We start from the raw sequence: 15,582 nt of genomic DNA, 5'->3' as shown, positions 1-15,582 counted from the left end.
AAAAAAAAAAAACCGTACATACTCACCATATGATGTCCGTCAGGTCCCTTGCCGTCTGCTTCCCGCTCTGACTGTGAGCGCCGGCCGGAAAGTGAGAGCAGATCACAGCGGTGACGTCACCGCTGCGCTCTGCTCTCACTGTACGGCTGCACTCAGTCAGAGCGGGAAGCAGACGGCAAGGGACCTGACGGACATCAGATGGTGAGTATGTACGTTTTTTTTTTTTTTACTTTTACGCTGGTAACCACGGTAAACATCGGGTTACTAAGCGCGGCCCTGCGCTTAGTAACCCGATGTTTACCCTGGTTACCAGTGAACCTCGGCATCGCTCCAGCGCCGTGATTGCAAAGTGTGACCGCAGTCTACGACGCTGGAGTGATACTCATACGACGCTGCGACGTCACGGATCGTGCCGTCGTAGCGACAAAAATTGCACGGTGTGACGGTACCCTTAGATTACACTCACCCTGGGCACTCTGCATACCAGAAGACATCAGTCTGATAAGTGCCATCACTTTCATACTGAACTATAATTCGCCCCTACTCATCCTTCCTCCTTCACAGCTCTGCTGCATTTCTACTATCCCTCAGCAATCCCTCACTCCCTGCATGGAGTGCATTTATTGTTTAATAAAAAAACCTTAACTCTTGGTCTGCCTCCTGTCCACGGCGGTATCTCGTGTTCCTGTGATTTCTACAGAGGCACAAAGAATGCTCAGTTAGGGCTTTTTCACATGCTGCATTTTTTGCCCCACCCCTTTTCCTGCAGGAAAAAACACAACGCTTTTCAGAACCAGTGAGTGAATGAGATATCTGAAAACTTGAGGATTTGAACCAAAATAGTCTTTTTTCAAATCTGTAGCATGTTAATTAATTCAGCATATTTTCAACATTTTTCACCCTTTCTGATGGGAAAAAACATCTAAAAAACGCATAAAAAATATGCGGATTTTAAGAAGCCTTTTTTTTTCCTGACAACTCTGTTTTTTGCTGCAGAAAAATCTGCTGCAAATAATAAAAGTGTGTACTATTGGGAGGATACAAAAGGGGGGCACTGTATACAGCCTCAGGGGTCATTATTACTGTCTTGGGCACTATAGATGAGTGCCACACTATGGAGTTTGCATAGAGGTGTTGAAAAAGTAAAGTGGGTGCGGGAAAAATGAGCTAACCTGTGGATGTTCGCATTCATGTGGACTTTTTAAAAAGTCTGGTTAGGAACTTGAACTTGACCCTGCAATCCGAAACCCATTCAAGTCAAAGAGGACCCGAGTTTCAGTAAAAAATGGTCAGAGTAAGGGCTACGGAGCTGCAAAAGGAATCTAAATTGGGGTAAGAGCAACACAATTGCCCTGAAAACAAATTTGGTTAGGGAAATCACTTAAAGTAACATAACTAAAATAAAGAAAAAATTATAATCGAGAACCATGATGCAGAGGTCCAAGTAGAGGAGGAGGTTGAGGTGGCGGTGGAAAAGGTGTAGTAGGAGGAGGAAGCCAACACTGTTTTTTGTTTTATTTTTTAATAATTTTTTGGTGGGTACTTTGAAAACAGGCAGTGTAATAATATGCTGACCAATCTCCGTGTAATACTCTGCAATTTTTTTACTCGAAAACAAAGAGGGGAGCATCAGATAGGAGATGTGGCCTTGTTGCTGGTGGTGTTGATGTTGCTGCTGCAGGGAGAGAGAGGACGTGGTCGATCTGTGTCTGCTACATGCCCAAATGAAACCCATACAAGTGGATGAATCTGAGAAAATCATCCATATGCTGTTTTTAAGGCCGGGGTAACACTTGCGAGTTCAATGTGAGAAACTTGCGCGAGTTTCTTGCATCAAGTCCTGGCACTGCCGCCGGCACTCGGGACCAGAGTGTGTGGCTGCATGTTTTTCTATGCAGCTGAATGCTCCGGTCCCAAGTGCCGGCGGCAGTGCCGGGACTTGATGCGCGAGTTTCTCGCACTGCACTCGCAAGTGTGACCCCGGCCTAATATTGTAATCGGTAGGAGAAGTTTTGTAATTTTTATTTTGTAATGCATTCAAGAGATTCACTAATGGTAAAAATAAGACTGCGGAATGAGGCCTCAGGCTGGAAGACCACATGCAGTTTGTGGTGCAATTTTCAGACAAAGCTAGAAAAAAGGAAAAGGATTAAAGGACTGAAGTGGAGTTACAGAAACAACTTCCGGCTTTGTTTCTAAAAACTGCATCAAGATTGCAAATTTGGATAGAAAAAGAAGACCGAAAATCCAGAACTTCCAAACACACCATTAGGATTTAAGAACAAATTATAAGAAGGACTGAGTCATTATTACTTCAGCCTTTCCTCTTCAAGTAGCGATGGTTGAACCTGTGAATATTTGGGCCCGGCAGGATGGCCGAAGATTTTTAAAAAGCTCGGTTTGAATATGAGAACGGTACCCAAATTGAACCCAGACCCCTTCAAATGAATGGCGAGCCCGAACAGTGGGTGTTTTTCATGTTGTCATCTTTGTGACAGCGCAAGAAACACCAGCCCTGATTGGCGGTAAGTTTGTTACCAGGCAGTCAGTGTGAGCCAGTAGCTGAGACTGGCAGTAAAAATGTTACCGCCGGTTACAGGTGTCAACTGATGAGAGTACTACTCTCATCATCCTACATCTGGTCTCGCTGATAGCTGCAACAGCAGATGTACAATGATGGGAGTATTCATCAGGCAGCGCCTGTGCAATAAATAAATAAATTAAAAAATGGCGAGAGGTCCCCTCTATTTTTGACAACCAGCACAGGCAAAACTGAGAGCTGCAAAATAAAGGGATCCACATTAAATAATTTAAAAAAAACGGATAGGATCCCCTTATTTGTGACAACCAGCCAAGCTAAAACAGACACCTGGATAGAATTCTCAGACTGGTAAGGGGCAATGGATATTGGCCCCCCAGCTTAAAAATAGTAGCCCACAGCTGCCCCAGAAAAGGCGCATCTATTAGACGCACCAATTCTGGCACTTTGCCCGGCTCTACCCACTTGCCCTGGTGCGGTGGCAAGTGGGGTAATATTTGTGGGGTTGCTGACATCAAGCCCAGAGGTTCTCTATAGAAAGGTGTCTATAAGACGCCCCCATTACTAACCCCATAGTAACACCGTAATAAAGACACAGCGAGAATAAAGTCCTTCATTTGAAATAAAACTCCCCACCCTCTTTTACTCATTTATTTAACAAAAATGAAAAATAATAAAACACCATATTCATCACCTGTCCAACAAGAAGATAATTCCTATCTGTCTCACGATGATCCGAATGGTTTGGAAAGCAGTCACATCAGTGATGCGAGCGCTCTCCACGCCAGCTGGAACACACTGAGCAGAGCATGGCCCCAGTATGACCCCTTACCAATCTGAGAATACCAGTTCCCAGCTGTCTGCTTTAGCTTGGCTGGTTGTCAAAAATGGGAGAGAAACTACTCAGTTTTTAAATTTATTTATTTAAATAATTTTAAAAAACGAGTGGGGATTCTTCTATTTTTGACAACCAGCCAAGATAACACTGAGAGCTGAGGGCTGCAGCCCAGAGCTGTCAGCTTTGCCTGCACTGGTTGTCAAAAATACAGGGGATCTGGCGCCATTTTTTTATTTATTTATTGCACAGGCCTGGCTGTTGAATACTCTCATTATCATACACCTGCTCTCCCTGCTATAAGTGAGACCAGGTGTAGGCTGGTGAGAGTAGTATTCTCATCAGCCGACGCCAGTGACCGTCGGTAACCTTTTTACCGCCGGTCAGAATTGCTCGCTGTCATCTCTTTGAGAGCTTGGGAACTGTAGCCCTCTGATCGGCTGTATCGAACTTACCACCGATCAGAACTGGTGTTTCCTGCTCTGTCACAAAGATGAAGCCTGAACTGCCGAACCCGAACAGTAACACAGACTTCCTGGAGAAGTCCGTGTTTGGGGTGCATGAAATGGACACTAAGTGTTTGGCCGGGACCTCGAACGCTACTGTTCGGGTTCGCCCATCTCTAATAACAAGTATAAGATACATTTTGGAAAACTACTTGGTATATGGAGCAGCAATAAAGTGCAACATACATTCTAAGTTTCATCCAAGTAAGAGTTTTCCAGCCATTGCACATAGCTGTAGTTATCGTCCTCATCCCAGGATTGTGCAGTGGCAGCTGACATATGATTCAATTTATACTGTGCCCTGTGAATGACATTATTCTAATTGGAATAGTCACCTTTATTCATGCAGGAGGCATTGTATATTATGAGCACGGGTCTGTCTGCCAAGCACCTGCATCTCAATACCTACATTTAATGTACTAACTTGCCTCCGTAATGGGAAATCCACCGTGGGCTATATAACCTCTAAAGTAATTTCATGCAGGATCCTTCTCCGACCTCTATCTTTTGCATGAGGTGAAAGGCTAACTGTTTCAGTGACCACATTGCCTATTTATCAGGGCTACCCAATTACATTCCACAGAATTCAATATGGCCGTGTCCATGAGACGTCGTCATTATTAAAATACATTTTATAGGTGATTTTAGCCCTATTTTCTTCACAAGGCTTTAATAATTATTGGATATTTCAGAAAGACGATAGCTAGTATTGATTTCATCCCTTAACCATACAAAATGAGATCCAATGCGCCCAATTCATCATGTTTTAACTTGTTTTTTTTGTTTTGTGGTTTTCATTGACATTTTTGCACACGTGGTTCATGAATTTATTGTGAAATCAAAAATAATCATTTTGTTTGTCTTTGACCCAGTTTGCAACTCTTAAGGCTATTTGCCCACGTTCCGGATTTTTATCGTTTTTGCAGCGGTTTTCCGCTGCGGAAACGCTTACTTTAAGCATCCCATTATTTTAATGCATTCCGCAATTTTTGCGCCCATGCTGCATTTTTTTCCGCAGCGGAAAAGCATTGCAGACAAGAATGCAGCATGTTCATTATTTTGCGGAAAATCCGTGGTTTTCCAGCAATAGAATTGTATTTGGACCATTGTAAAAAAAAATGCTGAAAATCCACGAAAAAAACGCAAAAAAAACCGCAAGCGGATTTCCTACGGTGGGAGTCCGGATTTTATCAGGAAAATTCTGCATACTATCCGGAATGTGGGCACATAGCCTTAAGGTGAAAAGTCACATGTTTGGAAAAAATATCGCAACATTTTCACCAAATAACTGTAGCACATAAAAGCACCAAAGAGAGGAACTAGCATACATATACATCAAATTGTGCAAACTTAAAAAAGTTACATTTGATGAATCAGGTGAAAACATCTGGAAAAGTCACACTGATGTAAAAATACAAAAAAATAAGCAACTAAAGACAACCTTAAAAAAATTATGAATTTGTTGCAAATCAGGAAAACACTAATTGAGTGGTATTAACGCAAAAAAATGGGTGAAAATGCAATGATAAATCGGCAGGAAGTCTTTCCATCCCGTTCATTTTATCTAAATAAAAAAAAGGCATTTTTCACCAGTACAATCATAGAATGTTAGAGTTGGAAGGGAACTCCAGGGTCATCGTGTCCAACCCCCTGCTCAATGCAGGATTCATTAAACCATCTCAGACAGATGTCTGTCCAGCCTCTGAAGACTTCCATTGAAGGAGAACTCACCACCTCTCGTGGCAGCCTGTTCCACTCATTGATCACTCTCGCTGTCAACAAGTTTTCATGTGCAAATGAGAATAATGATGATCCCTCTATACTGTGACATCCCTTCAGATATTTGTAGACAGCTATTATGTCTCCTCTTCAGGACCGTATTTAGAGTTTATGCTGCCCTAGGCACTTTTAGTGCTGCCTCCCCCATTGGTAAGTATGACACTATCGGCAGTGACTTTGGCAAAAATCGCTGATGTTTATGGAGCCTTTTGCAGCAGATTTGGCAGTTTTTCCGCATCTGCCGTGTAACGGATCACTTACAGCAACACTGCGTTCGGCCTCATTCATTCCCTATGGGACTTGCGGACATGTGCGGCACTTGCGGTTTTGCAGCGATCTGGCAAATTCTGTACTTGCAGCAATGGAAGAAAAACGCTGCTAGCAGTGTTTTTTTTGTCTCACCGCAAGTGCAAAACCACAAGTGCCGCACATGTCCGCAAGTAGCCATCACTACCTGTCCCTGCACCTTGCTAGCTCATCCCTAACCATCCCTCTGACCTAAAACTACTCTATAAAGATTTAGAAAAACAATTTATTAACTGACATATTCCTATAATGAGGGCTCCAGGCTACGGCATAGACTGGGATAGGCAGTCTCCGGGTCTCCTTTCTCTCTCTGTGCACACCCTCAGTCCCTGCCTCACTGCCTGTGCTGCACTGTGCTCAGACATCCCTCCACCGGACCCGGTAACCACCGCTCGCAGTAGTATACCGGCAGAGGTGTATGTACAGTTAGGTCCATATATATTTGGACACAGACAACATTTTTCTAATTTTGGTTCTAGACATTACCACAATGAATTTTAAACAAAACAATTCAGATGCAGTTGAAGTTCAGACTTTCAGCTTTCATTTGGGGGTATCCACATTAAAATTGGATGAAGGGTTTAGGAGTTTCAACTCCTTAACATGTGCCACCCTGTTTTTAAAGGGACCAAAAGTAATTGGACAGATTAAATAATTTTAAATAAAATGTTCATTTCTAGTACTTGGTTGAAAACCCTTTGTTGGCAATGACTGCCTGAAGTCTTGAACTCATGGACATCACCAGACGCTGTGTTTCCTCCTTGTTGATGCTCTGCCAGGCCTTCACTGCGGTGGTTTTCAGTTGCTGTTTGTTTGTGGGCCTTACTGTCTGAAGTTTAGTCTTTAACAAGTGAAATGCTGCTCAGTTGGGTTGAGATCAGGTGACTGACTTGGCCATTCAAGAATATTCCACTTCTTTGCTTTAATAAACTCCTGGGTTGCTTTGGCTTTATGTTTTGAGTCGTTGTCCATCTCTAGTATGAAATGACGACCAATCAGCTTGGCTGCATTTGGCTGGATCTGAGCACACAGTACGGCTCTGAATACCTCAGAATTCATTCGGCAGCTTCAGTCCTGTGTGACATCATCAATAAACACTAGTGACCCAGTGCCACTGGCAGCCATGCATGCCCAAGCCATCACAGCGCCTCCGCCGTGTTTTACAGATGATGTGGTATGCATTGGATCATGAGCTGCACCACGCCTTCACCATACTTTTCTCTTTCCATAATTCTGGTAGAGGATGATCTTGGTTTCATCTGTCCAAAGATGAATGTTCTTCCAGAACTGTGCTGGCTTTTTTAGTTGTTTTTTTTAGCAAAGTCCAGTCTACCCTTTTTATTCTTGATGCTTATGAGTGGCTTGCACCGTGCAGTGAACCCTCTGTATTTACTTTCATGCAGTTTTCTCTTTATAGTAGATTTGGATATTGATACGCCGACCTCCTGGAGAGTGTTGTTCACTTGGTTGGCTGTTGTGAAGAAGTTTCTCTTCACCATGGAGATTATTCTGCGATCATCCCCCACTGTTGTCTTACATGGGCGCTCAGGTCTTTTTGCATTGATGAGTTCACCAGTGCTTTCTTTCTTTCTCAGGATGCACCAAACTGTTGATTTTGCCACTCCTAATATTGTAGAAATTTCTCGGATGTTTTTTTTTTCTGTTTTCACAGCTTAAGGATGGCTTGTTTCACCTGCATGGAGAGCTCCTTCGACCGCATGTTTACTTCATAGGAAAACCTTCCAAATGCAGCACCACACCTCAAATCAACTCCAGGCCTTTTATCTGCTTAATTGAGAATGACATAACGAAGGGATTACCCACACCTGTCCATGAAATAGCCTTGGAGTCAATTGTCCAATTACTTTTGGTCCCTTTAAAAACAGGGTGGCACTTGTTAAGGAGCTGAAACTCCTAAACCCTTCATCCAATTTTAATGTGGATACCCTCAAATGAAAGCTGAAAATCTGAACTTCAACTGCATCTGAATTGTTTTGCTTAAAATTCATTGTGGTAATGTCTATAACCAAAATTAGAAAAATGTCGTCTCTGTCCAAATATATATGGACCTAACTGTAGGTGGAGCGCCCCCACTGCCGCAGGGCCGAGGGGTACCCGGTACCGGGCGTCTGGGTCTCTCCTCTGGGGTTGTCACGGTGGCTAGACCCGGTCCGTGACCCTGCTGAGGGGCATCCAATGAAAGGTGGTGGTGATGTTGCGGTGCAGTGTAGGTCGTAGTAAATAACGAGGACACCAGGTTGCAGTCTCTTTACCTCTTTACTGAAGGTTTTAGAATCCTCAGTCCAGAGCGCTGTCAACAGGGCTGTCAGAGACCGGCCGGTCCAAAGGCACATCAGGAGTTCCCTTTACAGGTGGGAATCAGTGTCTACCTTCTAGCGCTGGGTGTTGTAGTTCTTCCCTGCTGAGCTCCCGGGATAGTCCTCACAACTGATTCTGCCTGTCTCTGATGTTCGTTCTCTCCGTCCCCCAGGTGATATGGTAGGACGCACCCGTATGACGGGGTAGGCCTGGAGTTCTTCCGGGACCCTAGAGTCGCCCCTCTCCCACAGCTGCCTCCGTTGTCTGCTTAGGTGATTTGTGTGAGACAGCCAACCTGTAATTAGCTGTCCGGCCGTGGTTTGCAGTAGTACTTAGAGTCTCTTACTTGCTCGGCGTTCCGGCCACCGACTGTTTGCGCCTCAGAAGGATGTTGCCTCGGTCTAACAGCACGACTCCTTCTGGTCCTAATTCCTCTTTACTGTATTCCCGTTGTTCACTGGTTAGTTCTGCTCTTAGGAGTCTGCCAGGATCCCATCCCTGACAGGTCCTCTCACTAGCTCTTCCCAGTTACTTCTCTCCCTGTCTTCCTGTCCAACCCCCAGTTTTACCAGAGTGTGAGGAGTGGCCTACTAGATAGAACCACCCCCCCTGGTGGCCGGAGTGTGAAGTGTAGTGTGAGTGTTACCTGGTCAGAAAAACTCCTTTAGTGCAATCAGACGTAACATCACTCCCCTTAGTGGCAGAGCGACATTACTGCAACGACCAGGACTCTGGGGCGCTGCATAGGGTTTCTGGCACCCAGGGCAAGAAGTCAGTTTTGTTCCCCCCCAGGACATATGCGATTTGCACACTTAGTCATGTGCCCACGAGCTCCTCTCCCTAATGCTCTCAATGTTTAGTGAAAAACTGAGAGAAGCAGGAAGATAAGCTCGTTGTCACAGGACCACAAGTATGAAAATCACACGAGTGAAGTGTCCATGTGACGGCCACTGGAACATGCAGAACTGAATCCTGGCATCGCAGCTTCTGAATTCTCACAACTAATGCACTGCACACTTGTAGGATTCTCCCTTGCCGGTGGACAGCCATGTCAGCACAAGCATGCGATTTGTATACCTCGGACCACATTCCGACTAGACGTGCCCGGCCTCGCTCAGTTCATTGTCATTGAGTGAGGCCACACATGTCTAGTCAGCGCCTGACTGCATGTATGTAAATCGCCAGCATGAGAGAATCCTGAAAGCGTGCAGGGCGCACTGTGAGAATTCAGAAGTCTGCAGTCACAAAGAATGACTGCAGACTCATTACAAACCTGGACATTCCCTTTAATGCTCCTAATATAAACAAAAACATGAGAATTACCGTATATACTCGAGTATAAGCCGACCCAAGTATAAACCGAGACCCCTTATAGACCGAGGAAAACTTATTGACTCGAGTATAAGCCTAGAGTGGGAAATGCAGCAGCTACTGGTAAATTTCAAAAATAAAAATAGATACCAATAAAAGTAAAATTGATTGAGACATCAGTAGGTTAAGTGTTTTTGAATATCCATATTGAATCAGGAGCCCCATAAGATGCTCCATACAAAATATGCCCCATATAATGCTCCATAAAGTTCACGATGGGCCCCATAAGATGCTCCATACAAAAAATATGCCCCATTTAATGCTGCATAAAAGGTTAATGATGGCCCCATAAAATGCTCCAAAGAATAATATGCCCCGTATGCTGCTGCGATTAAAAAAATTGACATCCTCACCTGGCCAGGTGCCGGTGTCCTGAGCAGTCGGGGACACCAGCACGCTATGGGAGCCAGGTGCCGGCACTTGCGATATTCACCTGTCCACGTTCCACCACCGCATGCCGGTGTCTTATGGGTCTTTGCAGTGACTGTTCAGGCAGAGGACGCGCACTAAAGACATCATTGCGCCCTCTGACCTGAACGTCACAGCCAGAGGACGCGCAAGACAGAGCCCGACGGTGCAACGGGGACAGGTGAATATCACATGGCTCACCCTCCCCCGTTATACTCACCCTCCTGGCGCGGTCTCTGCACTTCCCTGCTTTATCCTGGGGCCTGCAGCTCCTTTCAGTGTTGAGCGGTCACATGGTACCGCTTATTAAAGTAATGAATATATGCTCCACACCTATGGGAGTGGAGTCGCATTCATATTCATCACCTTAATGAGCGGTACCACATGACCGCTGAGCACAGGAAGAGCTACCGGTGCTGAGACCATCGGAGTTGCAGGCACTGCTGGAGGAGGGTGAGTATGATGTCTTCAAGAAGGTGGGGAGGTTGGTAGGGTGGGCGGCCGACCCCGGACTTAAAAAAAAAATTGCTCAGGTGCAGCCCCCCGCATCCTAGTGCCCTAGGCACATGCCCTCAAGTACCTAGTGGAAAATATGGCCCTGCTCCTCTTATTAGCTTCTTTTTTGCAAGCTAATCATTCTCAAATCCTTTAATCGTTCCTCGTAGGACATACACTACCGTTCAAAAGTTTAGGGTCACTTAGAAATGTCCTTATTTTTTAAAGAAAAGCACAGTTTTTTCCAATGAAGCTAACATTAAATGATTCAGAAATACACTCTATACATTGTTAATGTGGTAAATGACTATTCTAGCTGCAAACGTCTGGTTTGTAATGCAGTATCTTCATAGGTGTATAGAGGTACTTTGTGTTTGTTTGCTAACTGTGTAAGAAGGCTAATGGATGGTTAGAATACCCTTGAAAACCCTTGTGCAAGTATGTTAGCACAGCTGAAAACAGTTTGGCTGATTAGAGAACCTATAAACCTGACCTTCCTTTGAGCTAGTTGAGAATCTGGAGCATTACATTTATTGGTTCCATGAAACTCTCAAATTGGCCAGAAAAAAAGAACTTTCATGTAAACTCAACAGTCTATTCTTGTTCTTAGAAATGAAGGCTATTCCATGCGAGAAATTGCCAAGAAACTGAATATTTCCTACAACAGTGTGTACTACTCCCTTCAGAGGAGAGCACAAACAGGCACTAACCAGAGTAGAAAAAGAAGTAGGAGGCCCCACTGCACAACTGAGCAACAAGACAAGTACATTAGAGTCTGTAGTTTGAGAAATCGATGCCTCACAGGTCCTCAGCTGGCAGCGTCATTAAATAGTACATGCAAAACGCCAGTGTCAGTGTCAACGTCTACAGTAAAGAGGTGACTCCGGGATGCTGGCCTTCAGGGCAGAGTGGCAAAGAAAAAGCCATATCTGAGACTGGCTAATAAAAGGAGATTAATATGGGCAAAAGAACACAGACATTGGACAGAGGAAGATTGGAAAAAAGTGTTATGGACAGACGAATCCAAGTTTGAGGTGTTTGGATCACACAGAAGAACATTTGTGAGATGCAGAACAACAGAAAAGATGCTGGAAGAGTGCCTGACGCCATCTGTCAAGCATGGTGGAGGTAATGTGATGGTCTGGGGATGCTTTGGTGCTGGTAAAGTAGGAGATTTGTACAAGTTAAAAGGGATATTGAATAAGGAAGACTATCACTCCATTTTGCAATGCCATGCCATACCATGTGGACAGAGCTTGATTGGAGCCAATTTCATCCTACAACAGGGCAATGACCCGAAGCACACCTCCAAATTATGCAAGAACTATTTAGGGAAGAAGCAGGCAGCTGGTATTCTATCTGTAATGGAGTGGCCAGTGCAGTCACCATATCTCAACCGCATTGAGCTGTTGTGGGAGCAGCTTGACCAAATGGTGCAAAAAGTACCCACCAAGCCAAACCAACTTGTGGGAGGGGCTTCTGGAAGCATGGGGTGACATTTCTCCAGATTACCTCAGCAAATTAACTGCTAGAATGCCAAAGGTCTGCAATGCTGTAATTGCTGCAAAGGGAGCATTCTTTGAAGAAAGCAAAGTCTGAAGGAGAAAATTATTATTTCAAATAAAAATCTTTTTTTCGAACCTTGTCAATGTCTGCACTAGATTTTCAATTCATTTGGCAACTCATTTGATTAATAAAAGTATGAGTTTTCATGGAAAACACAAAATTGTCTGGGTGACCCTAAACTTTTGAACGGTAGTGTAAGTTGAGATTTCTGTAAGGAATTTCCGCATAGACGTGCATCAGGTGGGGAAATCCAGCAGGTAAGAAAAGCATATGCATTTTTAGAGCATTTCTGGAGTGGAAGCCAGTAGCGTAGCTACTGGGGGGGGGGGGGCAGATGGGGCTGTTGCCCTGGGCTCCGTCACATGAAGGGGCCCACCAGGAGCCACGGCCACTTTTGTCTTAAGGGCTCATTTCCACTGGCGAGAGACAAATCAGTCCGTAGTCTGGACCGAAAAAAGGGATGTAGCGTATGCGATTGTCATGCGAGTGTAATGCGAGTGCAATGCGATTTTTAATCGCACCATCCGTTTTACATCCGTATGACATCCGTATGCAATCCGTTTTATTTCTCTGCAACTATTTTTATACAGTCATTTACAGGACCATAGACAGTGTTCTAGGCCACAGAATGGTGATGTATCCGTAAAAAACGGACGGAATACGGATGGTCCGTATTCCGTCCGTTTTTTTTCTCGCACCCATTGACTTGCATTGGCGAGTCTCGTCCGAGACTCGCAGCAAATTGCAGCATGCTGCGATTTTTTTCTCAGTCCGATTTCGACTGAGAAAAAAATCGCAAATGAAAAGACAACTATTGAATAACATTGGTCCGAGTGCAATCCGATTTTTTTTCGGATTGCACTTGTCCGTTTTCCTCGCCAGTGGAAATGAGCCCTTAGGCTGCTTCTGAAGTGTCAGGGGTAGAGCAGCAAAATGCCAGCTCCCCTGTCTGACAGAGTCTGCACAGGCCAGGTTGCAGAGAGTCAGTCCGTGCAGTGCACGGTGCAGTCTGACCTGAAGGGCTGCTTCCCGGCTCAGCAGGCAGCAGGTGTATTTAGTTTCTCTTGTGCTCTGATTGGCTCAGGCACGCTGGGTCCTAATGCCCTCCTTGCATTTAACTCCACACTTCCTGGTCCTGCCATACTGCCTGCAACCTTCATCGGTAAGTGGGGATGGGATTTATTAGGTTGATTCAATTTAGGCATGTCATGGTAACTGTGGGGTGAATGTGAGAGGATGAGGGTATTGTGGGGGCTGATGTGGGGGAGGGGCACAGGGCACTGGGGGGGTGAATGTGAGAGAATGGGGGTATTGTGGGGGCTGAAGTGGGGGAGGACAGGGCACTGGGGGTCAATGTGAGAGGATAGGGGTATTGTGGGGCTGAAGAGGTGGAGGGGGACAGTGCACTGGGGTGACTGTGGATGGGGATATTGTGGGGGCTGAAATAGTGGAGGGGGACAGGGCACGGGGGGGAATGTGAGAGGATGGGGGTATTGTGGGGGTTGAAGTCAGGGAGGGGCACAGGGGGTGAATGTGAGAAGATGGGGGTATTGTTGGGGAGGGGCACAAGGCACTGGGGGGTGAATGTGAGAGGATAGGGGTATTGTGGGGGCTGAAGTGGGGGAGGGGCACAGGGGGTGAATGTGAGAAGATGGGGGTATTGTGGGGGCTGAAGTGGAGGGGGACAGGGTACTGGGGGGTGAATGTGAGAGAATGGGGGTATTGTGGGGGTTGAGGTGTGAAAGGGACAGGGCACTGGGGGTGAATGTGAAGTTGGGGGTATTGTGGGGGCTGAAGTGGGGGAGGGGACAGGGCACTGGGGGTGAATGTGAAGTTAGGGGTACTGTGGGGGCTGAAGTGGTGGAGGGGTGACAGGGCACTGGGCGTGAATGTGAGAGGATGGGGGTATTATGGGGGCTGAAGTGGGGGAGGACAGGGCACCGTGGGTTGAATGTAAGATGATGGGGGTATTGTGGGGGCTAAAGTGGTGGAGGGGACAGGGCACTGGGGGTGACTGTGGATGGGGGTATTGTGGGGGCTGAAATAGTAAAGGGGGACAGGGCACGGGGGGTGAATGTGAGAGGATTGGGGTATTGTGGGGGCTGACGTTAGGGAGGGGCACAGGGGGTGAATGTGAAAGGATAGGGGTATTGTTGGGGAGGGGCACAAGGCACTGGGGGGTGAATGTGAGAGGATAGGGGTACTGTGGGGGCTGAAATGGTGGAGGGGTGTCAGGGCACTGGGCGTGAATGTGAAAAGATAGGAGTATTGTGAGGGAGGGGCACAGGGCACTGGGGGGGTGAATGTGAGAGGATGGGGTATTGTGGGGGCTGAAGTGGGGGAGGGGCACGGGGTGAATGTGAGGATGGGGGTATTATGTGGCTGAAGTGGGGGTTGGGGACAGGGCACTTGGGGTAAATGTGAGATGGGGGTATTGTGGGGGCTGAAGTGGTGGAGGGGGACAGGGTACTGGAGGGTGAATGTGAGAGAATGGGGGTATTGTGGGGGCTGAGGTGTGGAAGGGACAGGGCACTGAGGGTGAATGTGAAGTCGGGGGTATTGTGGGGGCTGAAGTGAGAGAGGGGGCAGGGCACTGGGGGGTGAATGTGAAAGGATAGGGGTACTGTGGGGGCTGAAGAGGTGGAGGGGTGACAGGGCACTGGGCGTGAATGTGAGAGGATGGGGGTATTATGGGGGCTGAAGTGGGGGAGGACAGGGCACTGGGGGTTGAATATAAGATGATGGGGGTATTGTGGGGGCTGAAGTGGTGGAGGGGACAGGGCAGTGGGGGGTGACTGTGGATGGGGGTATTGTGGGGGCTGAAATAGTAGAGGGGACAGGGCACGGGGGGAATGTGAGACGATGGGGGTATTGTGGGGGCTGAAGTGAGGGAGGGGCACAAGGGGTGAATGTGAAAGGATAGCGGTATTGTTGGGGAGGGGCACAAGGCACTGGGGGGTGAATGTGAGAGGATAGGGGTACTGTGGGGGCTGAAGTGGTGGAGGGGTGACAGGGCACTGGGCGTGAATGTGAGAGGATGTGGTATTATGGGTGCTGAAATGGGGAGGACAGGGCACTGGGGGTTGAATGTAAGATGATGGGTGTATTGTGGTTGTTGGCGTGTGGGTAAGGGGCGACAGGGCACTGGGGGCTGATTATTATTCTGTTATGATATGAGATTATATGCACTTCATCACATGTAATAGTTGTTGTCTTGGGTTCTGGAGATGGGAAGCTAGGGGGCTTTTTATACTTGCGAGCTGGGTTTTTTATAAGTATTAAACACTATGTATTCTAGAATATGTATGTAGTTTACTTATGAAGATTTAAGAATAATGCAATGAATACACAGGATTCGGCCCCGTGCGAAAGAGTCTTACAGCCCACGTAGTATATAGCACAGGCACGTAGTATGTAGCACAGCCACGTAGTATATTGCACAGCAACATAGTATATAA

The sequence above is a fragment of the Ranitomeya variabilis genome, chromosome 1 (genome assembly GCF_051348905.1).
Source record: "Ranitomeya variabilis isolate aRanVar5 chromosome 1, aRanVar5.hap1, whole genome shotgun sequence".
In the NCBI taxonomy this organism is placed as follows: Eukaryota; Metazoa; Chordata; class Amphibia; order Anura; family Dendrobatidae; genus Ranitomeya; species Ranitomeya variabilis.
Note: the sequence above shows the minus strand (reverse complement) of the source record.